At 43.1% G+C, this 12,301-nt stretch overlaps 1 protein-coding gene across 7 annotated transcripts in view; it reads right to left on the reverse strand.

Moving 5' to 3' along the window:
• PARD3 (par-3 family cell polarity regulator) overlaps positions 1-12,301 on the reverse strand; it is a 735,311-nt gene that overhangs the window by 672,665 nt on the left and 50,345 nt on the right. The gene's annotated exons all lie outside the window — the stretch shown is intronic.

The raw sequence follows: 12,301 nt of genomic DNA on the forward strand, positions 1-12,301 counted from the left end.
GTATTCTTTTCTATCTCCAATTACACCAACAGGATGTAACTTCTGCTCCTTCAATTTTATAGGCAGCTGCTCGAACAAGAAATGGCTGTAAAAGTTTTAGTTCTCTAGTTATTTGTCTTCACTTTTCAGCCCTTCTCCTCACTGCAAATTTCAAAAGTATTCAAAAAGCATGTATCAGAAGTTTGAAGTCTAAAGAGACACTATATAGCAAAACGTCAATTACAAATACCCAAGTTACTAACTGACCAGCCAATCACACGTCTCATTTGGAGCTTGATGTGCACAATCATGCAGCAGCACAAGACTCGAAAAATAAGTAAATTTGATACAATATTGTGTTAAACTACTTTACAGAAAGGAAAAGAAACATTTTTTCTGCACAGTGAAACTTCAAAACTATAGTAAGGCAACATTCAGGTATAAACTTCTAAAAGAACAACCATAATATTTTGTTCAGAATTATGAACAACCTCCATTCCCAAGCTGTTCACAACTGAGGTTCTACAGTATAGAATTTAACCCAGCTTCCAAGTAATGCAGCAAAGATCAAAACCAGGGGTGGACAAATCAGTCCCAGAGGCCCAGCAAGCACTTCTCTTAGGCCCACTCAGCCCATCAGCAGAGCATGCAAACTTACAGCCAGCAGCATGTGTTCAGCTGCCCCTCCCCCACCTTGTTCCATCTATAACCAAGATGCTCCTAGGATTCTCCTGCTAACTGTGCAGATGGGGAAGGGAAAGGGTAGTGCTGAATTCAAGGTGTTCCCCTGCCCCTGTAGCCAATCTCTGCAGAGCAGGGATGGAAAGAGGGGAACGCACAACAGAGCTGCTCCAGTCTGAAGCATGGACGGTAAGTGACTCAAAAGTGCAGAGCAGGACAGATTTCCCTTAAAGAGAGACAGGATGGCTTCTCTCAGAAACGTGCCCAGCAGCAGTCAGGCACACGTGGTCACATTGTACCCATTCTGTGTTACGCACATCGTCACTGTTACATATACACTGCAGCACACAATCAGAGTCACAAAGCCTCTCTCTTTCAGTTTTTCTCTTTCATATTCACACACTCTTTTTGTCTCTCTCTCTAGCCTCGAGGTCCTGTCCCTTCCAAGGGGGCCCAGAGCTGGCCCACAAGCAGTACAAAATACATGGAATGGCCTCTCTGAAAATTATTGCCTACCCCCATCTATGAAGTGTATTTTCTGGACTTTTCTCTGAATTTTATAACAAAAATCATTAGGACATGGCTTGCCCCTTCCTCTCTCAACATTCTTAACATAGCTCGTTGTTACCAGATGCATCCCCTTAAGTTTTCCAATTCTTCGTACACCCCAGTTATACTCTCATGTTTCATATTAAAGCTACACCTCTATAAGGAAAATGGATTTATTTCAACACGAGAACTAACCCTGGGGTTAACCTCAACCTGGTAAAGTGTGATAAAACCACAACTTGTCCTGACACATTCTAAAGAGACACTTTGGAGATAGGTCTTAAATAATTCCTCTCCGTCACAGAGATTGCATCTGAAGTATGTTGATTATGACAATCCTTCTTAGCTGCCCCGGCAAACCATGTTTTTTGTGTGTGTGTGTAATCAATTCCTCCACTCACTCTTCATAAATTGATCCCTTATTTTTTAATTCTCTCAGCTGTATTTCTCTATCAGTTAATATAGTGCCCATAACACACTATTTCAACATTTTTATCAGCAATATAGCTTAGTATTCTCAGGGGATATTACAATCCATAGTGATTGTTCCTGTGTTTTTAAATCTAATCATGGCAAAAGCACAGTACAGTTTATAAGGGACAGAAAAGCACTAAGAGAAAGGAAACATGTTGGGAAGCAGAAAATGCATGTTTTTCGTTAGGCATTTGTTTTCTTAAAAGGAATAACTAGGGAATATGTCAGTAATTTATACTACAGAAACAAGAAGAGTTCTAAGGGGGAAGCCTGTTAAGAGCTGTGCTCCACAGCAGCATCATAGTTTTGATAACCAGTGCCTCCTGAATTCTGATTTCAACACTATTCTGCCTGGCCTTGTGCAAATCACTTAGGCTACATCGACACGAACAAGCTTTTTCGAAAAAGCCGGGGTTCTTTCCAAAAATCCCATGGAGCGTCTACACCCAAAATGTGTTCTTTCAATAATAAATCAGAACACCACATCACTGTGTCCAGTAGTCCTCTTACTCTCCCAGATGAGGGGGGAAAAAGAAAAAACTTGTGTAGATGCCCTGCGGGTCGTTTTTTTGAAAGAAGAGTCCTACTGGCACCGGATTTTTCGCTCCCTGTCGCATTCTTTCTAAAGAGCAGGGGCTGCACAGATGCTCTCTAATGAAACGGTGGATAGATTTTTTTCAGTCCGCTTCTTTGTGTGTGGACGCGCTCTTTCAGAAGAAGTTTCTGCTCAGAAGAGATCTTCCGGAAGAACTTCTTTCAAGGGATTGCGGTAGTGTAGACAAACCGTAGAGTTTGATTCCACAAGCACCAAAAACCCTAAGCACCTTCCCACTGATTTCAGTGATAGTTGAGAGTGCTCAGCACCTTGTTACAGAAAACCCTGAACTTTTCACTCTCAGTTTCCTCATTCCTAAAATGGGTTGCAGTAAATAGCTGCTTGGCATGAACTTTTAAATATAAATAACCTGTGGAATGTGCTACAGCTGTAAAGCAGTATATGGACTAACCATTAGTAATTCCCTGTCAGCTGGAACATAACTAGTTATGGAACAAACTGGACTGATTTACATGAATTGCAAGAAACCACGTAATGCAAAGTTCATTTTCTGTGTTCTGACTTATCCACCAACAGTGGCAGTGTCTGTGAGGCACCTCCTACAGAGAGGGAACTGGGAAATTAAATTCCTAGGAATGAATAGGCAAAAGGAGACAGAGTCGGTCTAACTCCTCCTAGTATTCAGTTATACAAGCCTCAGTTTCCCCCTCATCCCCTAACCTCAGGCGCTGGAACCTTGCAGCACTCACAGGCATGAAGTGTTTTCCATTATACAGAGTATACAACTGGGTTCCCAATATACTTTACAGCATCCACACTCCAACTCCAATGAAATTACACACCCACTCATATTTCAAGCAGCATCCATCCTCTTAGGGGTTCAATTATTAAAACACAAGATAGAAATACTTCCTTCTCCCTCTCAGGCAGGAGCAGGTTCTTCTCTGGGCAGCAGGTTTCATCACCTCTACCTCTACAAGCTTAGGCCTTTCCCCACCAATCGCAAGGGCTTCTGCCCCATCCACATACGGTACTGCGGACGTAAGGGAACACAGACCTTCCTCCTGCCTGCGGTTCCAGACCCAATACAGAGAACTGGCCATCTGCAGATGAGGCTTTCTTCAGGCAGCTAAGTGAAGTTTCCAAATTACAGGCCCTGGTTCTCATGGGAGACTGATCATCCGGACATTTGTTGGGAGACCAATACATCCACACACAGACAATCCATGAAGTTTTTGGAGAATGTTGGGAACAACTTCTTGGTACAAGTGCTGAAGAAACCGACCAGGGGCCATGCGCAACTTGACCAGCTACTCACAAACAGGGAAGAACTAGTAGAAGAAATAGAAGTGGGAGGGAACCTGGGCTGCAGTGACCATGAGATCATAGATTTCAGGATCCGGACAAAAGAAAGGTGAGCAGTAACATACAGACCCTTGATTTCAGAAGGGCAGACTGACTCCCTGAGAGACCGGATGAGCAGGATCCCTTGGGAAACAAAGATGAAAGGGAAAAGAGTTGAAGAGAACTGGAAGTATTTTAAAGTGCTACTGAAGGCACAGGAACAAACAATCCCGCTGTGTAGTAAGAAATGCAAACATGGTAGGCAACCAGTTTGGCTTAGCAGAGAAATCCTTCGTCAGATTAAATTCAAAAAGGATGCATACAAGAAATGGAAACGTGGACAGTTGACTAAGGAGGAGTATAAACATACGGCTGGAGAATGCCGGGCAGTAATCAGGAAAGCGAAAGCACAACTGGAACTGCAGCTGGCAAGGGACGTGAAGAGTAACGAGAAGGGTTTCCACAGGCATGTGAACAATAAACAGGGTATCAGAAAAGGTGTGGGGCCATTACTGGATGAGGGAGGTAACTTAGTGACAGATGATGCAGGAAAAGCTGAAGTACTCAATGCTTTCTTTGCCTCAGTCTTCACGGACAAAGTCAACTTCCCCATGACAGTCCTGGACGATGCAGTATGGGAAGGTGGAGGGCAGCCACCTGGGGGGAAGGAACAAGTTCTGAGCTATCTAGAAAAACTAGATGTGCACAAGTCCATGGGTCTGGATTTAATGCACCCAAGGGTACTGAGGGAATTGGCAGAGGTCATTGCTGAACCTTTGGCCATTATCCTTGAAGACTCTTGGAGATCAGGGGAGATACCGGATGACTGGAAGAAGGCAAATGTGGTGCCCATCTTTAAGAAAGGAAAGAAGGACAATCCAGGGAACTATAGAACCATCAGCCTTACCTCAATCCCTGGGAAAATAATGGAGGGAATCCTCAAGGAATCCGTTTTGGAGCACTTGGAAGAGGAGAAAGTGATCAAAAGTAGCCAACATGGATTCACCAGGGGCAAGTCCTGCCTGACTAACCCGATTAGCTTCTATGACGAGGTAACAAGCTCTGTGGACGTGGGGAAGTCAGTGGATGCGATATACCTTGACTTCAGCAAGGCTTTTGATATGGTCTCCCACAACATTCTTAGTTAAGGAAGTTGAGGAACTTAGTTAAGGAACTTTCCTAAGTTAAGGAAATATGGATTGGATCCTTGGACTATAAGATGGATAGACAGCTGGCCTGATGGTCAGGCCCAATGGCTCAATGTCTGGGTGGTGGTCTGTTTCAAGCAGAGTGCCGCAAGGCTCGGTTCTGGGGCTGGTGTTATTCAACATCTTTATTAATGACCTGGATGAGGGACTGGATTGCACTCTCAACAAGTTTGCGGATGACACAAAACTAGGGGGAAGAGGTAGATGCATTGGAGGGTAGAGAGAGAATCCAGAGGGACCGGGATAAACTGGAGGACTGGGCCAAAAGAAATCTGATGTGGTCCAATAAGGAGAAGTGTAGAGTCCTGCACCTGGGGCGGAAGAATCCCAAGCATTGTTACAGGCTGGGGTCCGACTGGCTCAGCAGCAGTACGATGGAAAGGGACCTAGGGGTTATGGTGGATAAAAGGCTGGATATGAGTAAACAGTGTGCCCTTATAGCCAAGAAGGTTAACAGCATACTAGGGTGCACTAGGAGGAGCATTTTGAGCAGATCTAGAGGAGTAGTTATTCCTCTTTATTCGGCACTGGTGAGGTCACATCTGGAATATTGTGTCCAGTTTTGGGCCCCCCAGTATAAAAAGGATGTGGATTTGCTGGAGCAGGTTCAGCGAAGGACAACAAATATGATTAAGGGTCTGGAGCACAAGACCTATGAGGATAGGCTGAGGCATTTGGGCTTGTTTAGTTTACAGAAGAGAAGACTTACATGTGATTTAATAGCAGCCTTCAACTTCCTGAAGGGGAGCTCTAAAAAGGAGGGTGAGAAATTGTTCTCAGTGGTGTCAGATGGCAGAACAAGGAGTAATGGTCTGAAGTTGAAAATGGAAAGATGTAGGTTAGGTATTAGGAAAAACTACTTCACCAGACGGGTGGTGAAGCACTGGAATGCATTGCCTAGAGAGGTGGTGGATTCTCCATCCCTTGAGGGTTTTAAGTCCCAGCTGGACAAGGTCCTGGCTGGGATAACTTAGTGGGGGTTGATCCTGCTTGAAGCAGGGGGCTGGACTAGATGACCTCCTGAGGTCCCTTCCAGCCCTGTGATTCTTCTCACCTCAAAAACCTCTCATTTCACCACCCTGCAGCTATAGTCTACTTGACTTACCAGGTTTCTTCCTCGCTGCTTGAGTCTCCTCAAGCTCTTCCAAAGTCTCTGTGCTTGTCTTATTCCAATAAGCCCCTTCTAGGCTTCTGCACCTCCGCTCCCTCTGATCATCCAAGGCCAAAGGGAACAGTAAATCCTGGGCTATAACTAGCTACATTGCTCAGCAAGGCCACACCCCTAATAGATGTAGTACACCAACCTACGCCCCAAAAAAGACACTCATAAGTCAACGGAAGAATTCTTCCATCACCCTAGCTACTACTTCTGAAGGAAGTAGATTAACTACAGCAATGGGGGAAAAAACCTGCCTTCCAAGTGTGTATACTACAGCAGCATAATTAGAGTGCTACAGCTGTGGTGTGGTAGAGCTTGTACTAGGGACAGGCAGTTGTCCCCCTGCACACTGCTGTGGTGAGAGAGCCAGTCCCCTCTTAGAGCAGGCATAGCTTCCATGATGCCACCTAGACCAGAACCCCCAGTCACCTGATTCAGATACTGGTCAGGACTGAGGACCATGGCCCCTTTACAATAAATCTACACTGCAAACAAAGACGTGTAGAGCAAGTGTCAGATCCAGAGTCATCTAAATTGGACTGCACTAACGGGCTAAATATAACTGCGTAAATGTTAGGGGTCAGGCTGGAGTCCAGGCTTTGAGAGACATCCCTTCAGTGGGTTTCAGAGTCCATGCTCCAGACTAATTCCTAAAATCCACACAGTGATTTTTAGCCCCTTAACAAAAGCTAAGGTTGCTGTTATAGATCTTTTTTATGCAGCAATATACCCATGGAGAGCCAGTGTTCAGTCACAGTTCCTGGAGAGCAAGAAAAGACGACAGCATGGACTGAGTGGGAGGAGATCAACATCCGTACTGATTGGTCAGAATCCATCACCAGCTGGCGGAATGTCAGTCAGTTCCTCCACACACAGATCACGAGTCGCTGCTTTGATCTCCTGCTTGGGACTGAAATTACCACTGATTTGGCTCTCTCTGAGGCAGACTATTTGGTTAACAGATTTTCTTGTCAGCAGATTTCTTGGGACCAATTCTCACCAGCAATGCTGCACACAAATTGGAGCCTGAATTAACATCAGAGGGCAGGAATGTTATCGAAGATAGAGTGCTTTCAACTGCAGACTCAGTGATCCACAGATTTTATAATCAATGAAAACATTCTAGATTTTAAATCCTACTTCCAGCCATTGAACAATCTTAGAAGTTTTCTTGTTAAATGTTTGTCTGACCCTTGACCTCCCTTTCTGAGATGACTGCAGAACTTTGATACGCCAATTCTTGTACGGCATTTTTCTGTAAGCATTTGAACCTACAAACTTAAAATTCATTTTTGCTGAGCTTTTGCATTAATAAAACTTGACCATACAGTAGTACCCCGAAACAGGCGCACTCAAGCTGGGTATATCTTGGTTTAATGAGAGTCAGTGGGGTGGGGAGCTGGTGCCTGGCTCAGGGCTGCCTACCACTCAGGGGAGCCATGAAACTGACCAGCAATGTAGCACTGGTCAGCTTCCCCACTCCTGTGAACAGGGAGCTGGAGCCTGGTTTCCAGGGCTGCGCTGCGCACAAGAGACAGGAAACTAACCATATCTGCTGAGCTGGTCAGCTTCCTGTCTCTCCCGAGTAATGCAAAATTTTACTTGTGGGGGGTTGTGCAGGAAAGCAACTGCCGCATAAGTCAGGGGTCTACTGTATGAATGTTAGTCACAGTGATGTGTTTCCATTTATATCTTGTAGTCATCAATGCAAAGTTTCTCACCTTTAAGCCTCTACAGATCTAAAAGAAAGATATTTTATTAGTCACTTACACCAATCAACCTCTCATTCTTCTGCACTGTATACCGTATTATTAATCTAGCTCTTATAACTCTTAAATTCACTGTTTAAAACACTAATTTTTGTAACTAAATGTGGCCATAAGCTATTATAACATTTGTTACATCAATCCATCACATACACACATGCTAAGAGAATATTGTAGATTCCAATCTGTTATGATTGCTTTAGCACTTTCATTCCATTAACAATATTTCTGAGCTGTGAACATTTTTTCTAAGCACCAAGCATTAGCAGCATCCAGTTCAAAAACCTATGCTTTCAGCATCCTCTGAACAGATTAGTTACCTGCTCTTCTGGCCACATAATAAAAATTGCCTATATACATGTCTAGTCACTGTGGAATAGCAACACTACGGAGCCAAATAGCAGATGGTATTAAAAGTTCAATGACCCCAGCAAAACTGAAAAATTGCTGGAGGAAAACGGAGCTTTCTACCCAGAACACCAAAAGCACAACATTTGCAAGCATTTGCTGTGCTGTATTAGATTCTTACAATGCTATTTGCCCATCACTAATGAGTTAAGAGTAGGAGTTACAAATACACATGCTCAAAGGAGTCCAAGGAAGTTCGACACCCAACTTCTCATTTATTTTCAAAAAGAGCTGGGCATATTGTATATTCAACCCATCTGCAACATATTCTCTCATTGTTTCACACTGTCAGGATTTGTAATAAAAGCATTTTATAAGGGGTGGGGGGAAAAGCTTTTATGACTGAAATGCTAAACACATATTCTAAGTACGGTTCTGCACTGTTCATGGATGCAGTAGTCCCTCGAGGTACATGAGGGTTGTGTTTGCACACATCCTCACGTAACCTGAATTTAGTGTAATTCAATAGCTGGCTTTTTTTCCCCAGTGGAATGCACGTTCTGAAGCCAGGGAAGCAACAGGAGCACCTGGAGTTCATTTTGAAAGGTAAATCCTGGGGTTGGGCCAGGGAGCAGCTGGGGAGGGTTAAGCCTGGTGGTGGGCTGGAGTGCTGGGAAGGGGGGTTAAGCCTAGGGCGGGTTAGGGCTGCAGGACAGGGCGGGGGTGGAGTTGAGCCAGGACCACACAGGGACAGGGAGGTTGAGCCGGGGCCAGGGAGAATGGGATTTTGAGTGGGACTTAACTCGTATTAATGCGAGTTAAGGGCAGCTCGAAATCGTGCATTTCGAGGGATTACTGTATGGAGACATGACTTGACACCTCACTGTCAGACAACTAACTTATCTGTCCCCTCAATGTGTCCTTTGGAAATTCTTGATTCACTTTAGTAGTACTTAAATTCATTGTGCTCATGGATGGTGCTGAATCCACAGCATTAAAAGACTGAAGTTCTCTACTCTTTAATGTGCTAACGGTGTTACACCCAGAGGGTAAGTGGATAATTAGGCTTCCAGAGCTACAGACTGTAACATGGGTGCCAGCTTGTAGTAGTTTGTTATTCGTGAAAAGTTACAGATAAAAATTCATGAGCGCCCTTGGTCACATCTCCGTACAGAACAGCCAGTTTTCTCAAATTTACTGATCCCATTAAAATACCAATATCAAACTGACTTCAAATCAAAGCCAGTAACAGCTTGCAGCGGTCTAGAATAGCTTTTTTTGTAGTGATCTCCTGAAAGGTTATCTGTAGTTCAGCATTATTTGATATGGACCTACATTAACAGCATGCAAAGGAATTAACATCAAGTAAAGGCTTTATTTTTGAAACATTAAGAGTCAAACTGCAAAACAGTCCTACTGCTATTCCTAATGGAGGGGAAAAAAACAATTTAAGACCACTCCATACTTGTAAGAACAGCATTTTTCTTCTGTGGGCCTTTTAATTAACATTGCAAATGTTTACAAGAAACAATTGCTACAATTTCTTTGAAAAGAGCTCATAGCTCTGCTCCAGCACGTCTACTTCTCAGATTGAGATCTCCTGTACCACTAGTTACAAAATACTGCTGCTCCTCTCATACACAACCTTCCCTTGGGGTTCTCAAGGATCTCAAAATTTTATTCAATGGATCATTTCATAAACAGCCGTGAGGCACAGGTAACATGCATGTGTCTCTACCCAAATGCTCCTTAGCTTTCTGTTTTTTTTCAGTCATGGGGACAAAAAGCATCAAAATCTTCCAATCTAATTTTGGGGAAAGTATGGCTTAGTTGAACTACAAGGTTCAAAAAATTCTCTCTATCGTTCATAATAGAAAGGCGAGTGCTATGTTTTAGCAAGTAACCAAGAACATTTCAGTGCAGCTGAAGAAAGTAAAATGTTAAATGTTTTCATTCTCTCATTCATGTACAAACCAATATCCTGGCATGGTTGAAGAATTTACCTGAAAGCCACTTTAAAAAATAAAATGAAATAAAAAGCAGCACATTTGTTTTTTAATCTTATAAACTGACCAGTTTCAAGTTGGTTCTCTTGTCATGTTGAGAATTTACTTACTATGGGTTGAAGTCCTCTAACCTGGAACTCTCTCACCCAGCAAACTCTGTATGTAACTTGGCATGATTTTAATTTGCTGGATGGCCACTTACCATGGGTGTGGCTAAGTTTCCCGTGGTCCCATAAAGTTTGTTTACAGCCTGGCTCTCAGTGTTCTCTGCTGTTATTTAGTTGTAATCTATCCTTCAATGTCTTCTAAGAGACCAGTAAGCAGTGGAAGTGTTGGTAAAGTACTAGAAAATACTGACCTCCCATCGTCCAGCACATTCTCTCATTCACCACTGGTCAGGTCCCAAGGGTGCAAGATGAGAGGTTCAACCTGTGCAAGCTGAACCTCTCTAATCCAGAAATCTCTCATCCAACAACATCCATAATCCAGCATGATTCCAGTTAGGCAGATGACCACTTGTCATGGGTGTGGCCAAGCTTTCCACGATCCCATAAAATTTGTTTACAGCCACCAGTCCTGTCCGTCAGTGTTCTATGCTGTTATTTAGCTGTAATATACTCCTAAATGTCTTCTAAGATACCAGTAAATCATGGAAGTGTTGGTAATGTGCTAGACAATATTGACCTTCTGGGGTCCAGCAAATTCTCTCATTCAGCACTGGTCAGGTCCCAAGGGTGCTAGCCAAGAGAGATTCAACCTGTATATACCTAATTTTCCAGCTAAGTACTTCCCTCTTCTCCATGTCCCCCCACCACCACCCAAAATCAGGTCCCAACATTATTTAATCAATCAATGCGCTGGGAAGTATTATTTCCATTTTACAGAGCAAAAGAAGCAGAGGAGCGAACTGTCTTACCCAAAGCTCCACAGTGCGTTAGTGGCAAAGCAGCAGCAGAATGCAGAGGCTGTCAATTTCTAATCCTATGTTAACTGCTCTATACCAAATGGGCTCTGGACAAAAATGACAGTCTAAAAATTCATGTTATAACTTGACAGACTCTTGACATGACAAAATGTGCTTTGTAGGGTGGCTCTGAATTCTGATTTGAAGAATTGATACTAAAATGCTATTTCTTGCTTAGTCTCAAAACTAAAATAATCTTTATAGTCAAAGCTCTGCACAGGGTCTCTGTGGATGCCACCACAGTTTATCAGAAGAAACTGCACTATATAAATATCGCAAACTATTTTTTAACAGACACTGCTATTTAGAAATTTCAGTACCTGGTCACAGTTGTTCAAGTTGTGCTTGGTATGAAGTGCGTGTGAGGTAATTTTTTTACCAGCTTATGTTGGTGAAAGTGACAAGCTTTCAAGTGTCACACTGACCTGAGGAAGAGCTCAACAGCTTTTCTCTTGCACCAACAGAAGCTGGACCAATAAAAGGCTGGACCCACCTTGTCTATCTCATATCATGAGCACCATTACTCCAAGTTCTCTTTGTACATTTCTTAGAATCACTTTTAGTATCAAGTACGCAACATAAAAACACAAAGTTAAATATCAGCGGGGTTAAACAGTGACACTACAGCACAGACTTGGACATCAGCACGAACAATAGCTTGCCAAAATTCTTAAAAAAAAAAAAAAAAAAAAAAAAAAAGCATTTACTTGAACCGTTCAAGATTTCCCGTCTCTCTGCTCAGTCCAATCAGACCTCTCTGGATTCTTCAAACTCACCCTTAAAACCAGTTCCCCTCCCTCCAGCACCCAACTCTGGTAACATTCCAGGCTGGAAGAAGGCTCTCTAGTTCAACATACTCGACCAGTATGTGACTTACCCACACTGAAACTCTCCTGCTCCAGACTCTGGGTTTGACAATTTACTCACAAGTGCAGTCTGACCCATGCATACAGTACTGCTGTGGAGTGATTTATTATTTGAATTATTATTGACTTTCTGTAGCAATGCTACTATGTATACACTAAGGTGTACTGTAAGCCATATCCCGGGCTTGGTTTCTTTCATGATGACTCATCGCTTATGTTCTTTAATTTCTCAGTGTGAGTTTGGGCAGGCAGTGCTACAATTTGATTTAAACCATATTTGGACAAAATCCTAAAGAAGCTTGCAACATTAGTTTTTGAATAACAATACTAAGTTGTCAATATCCTAGCCTACCAAGTAGCACAGACACTGCCCTCTAAATGCCTTATCTATAGCAAAACCA

This window comes from Carettochelys insculpta, chromosome 2 (genome assembly GCF_033958435.1).
Source record: "Carettochelys insculpta isolate YL-2023 chromosome 2, ASM3395843v1, whole genome shotgun sequence".
NCBI classification, from domain to species: Eukaryota; Metazoa; Chordata; order Testudines; family Carettochelyidae; genus Carettochelys; species Carettochelys insculpta.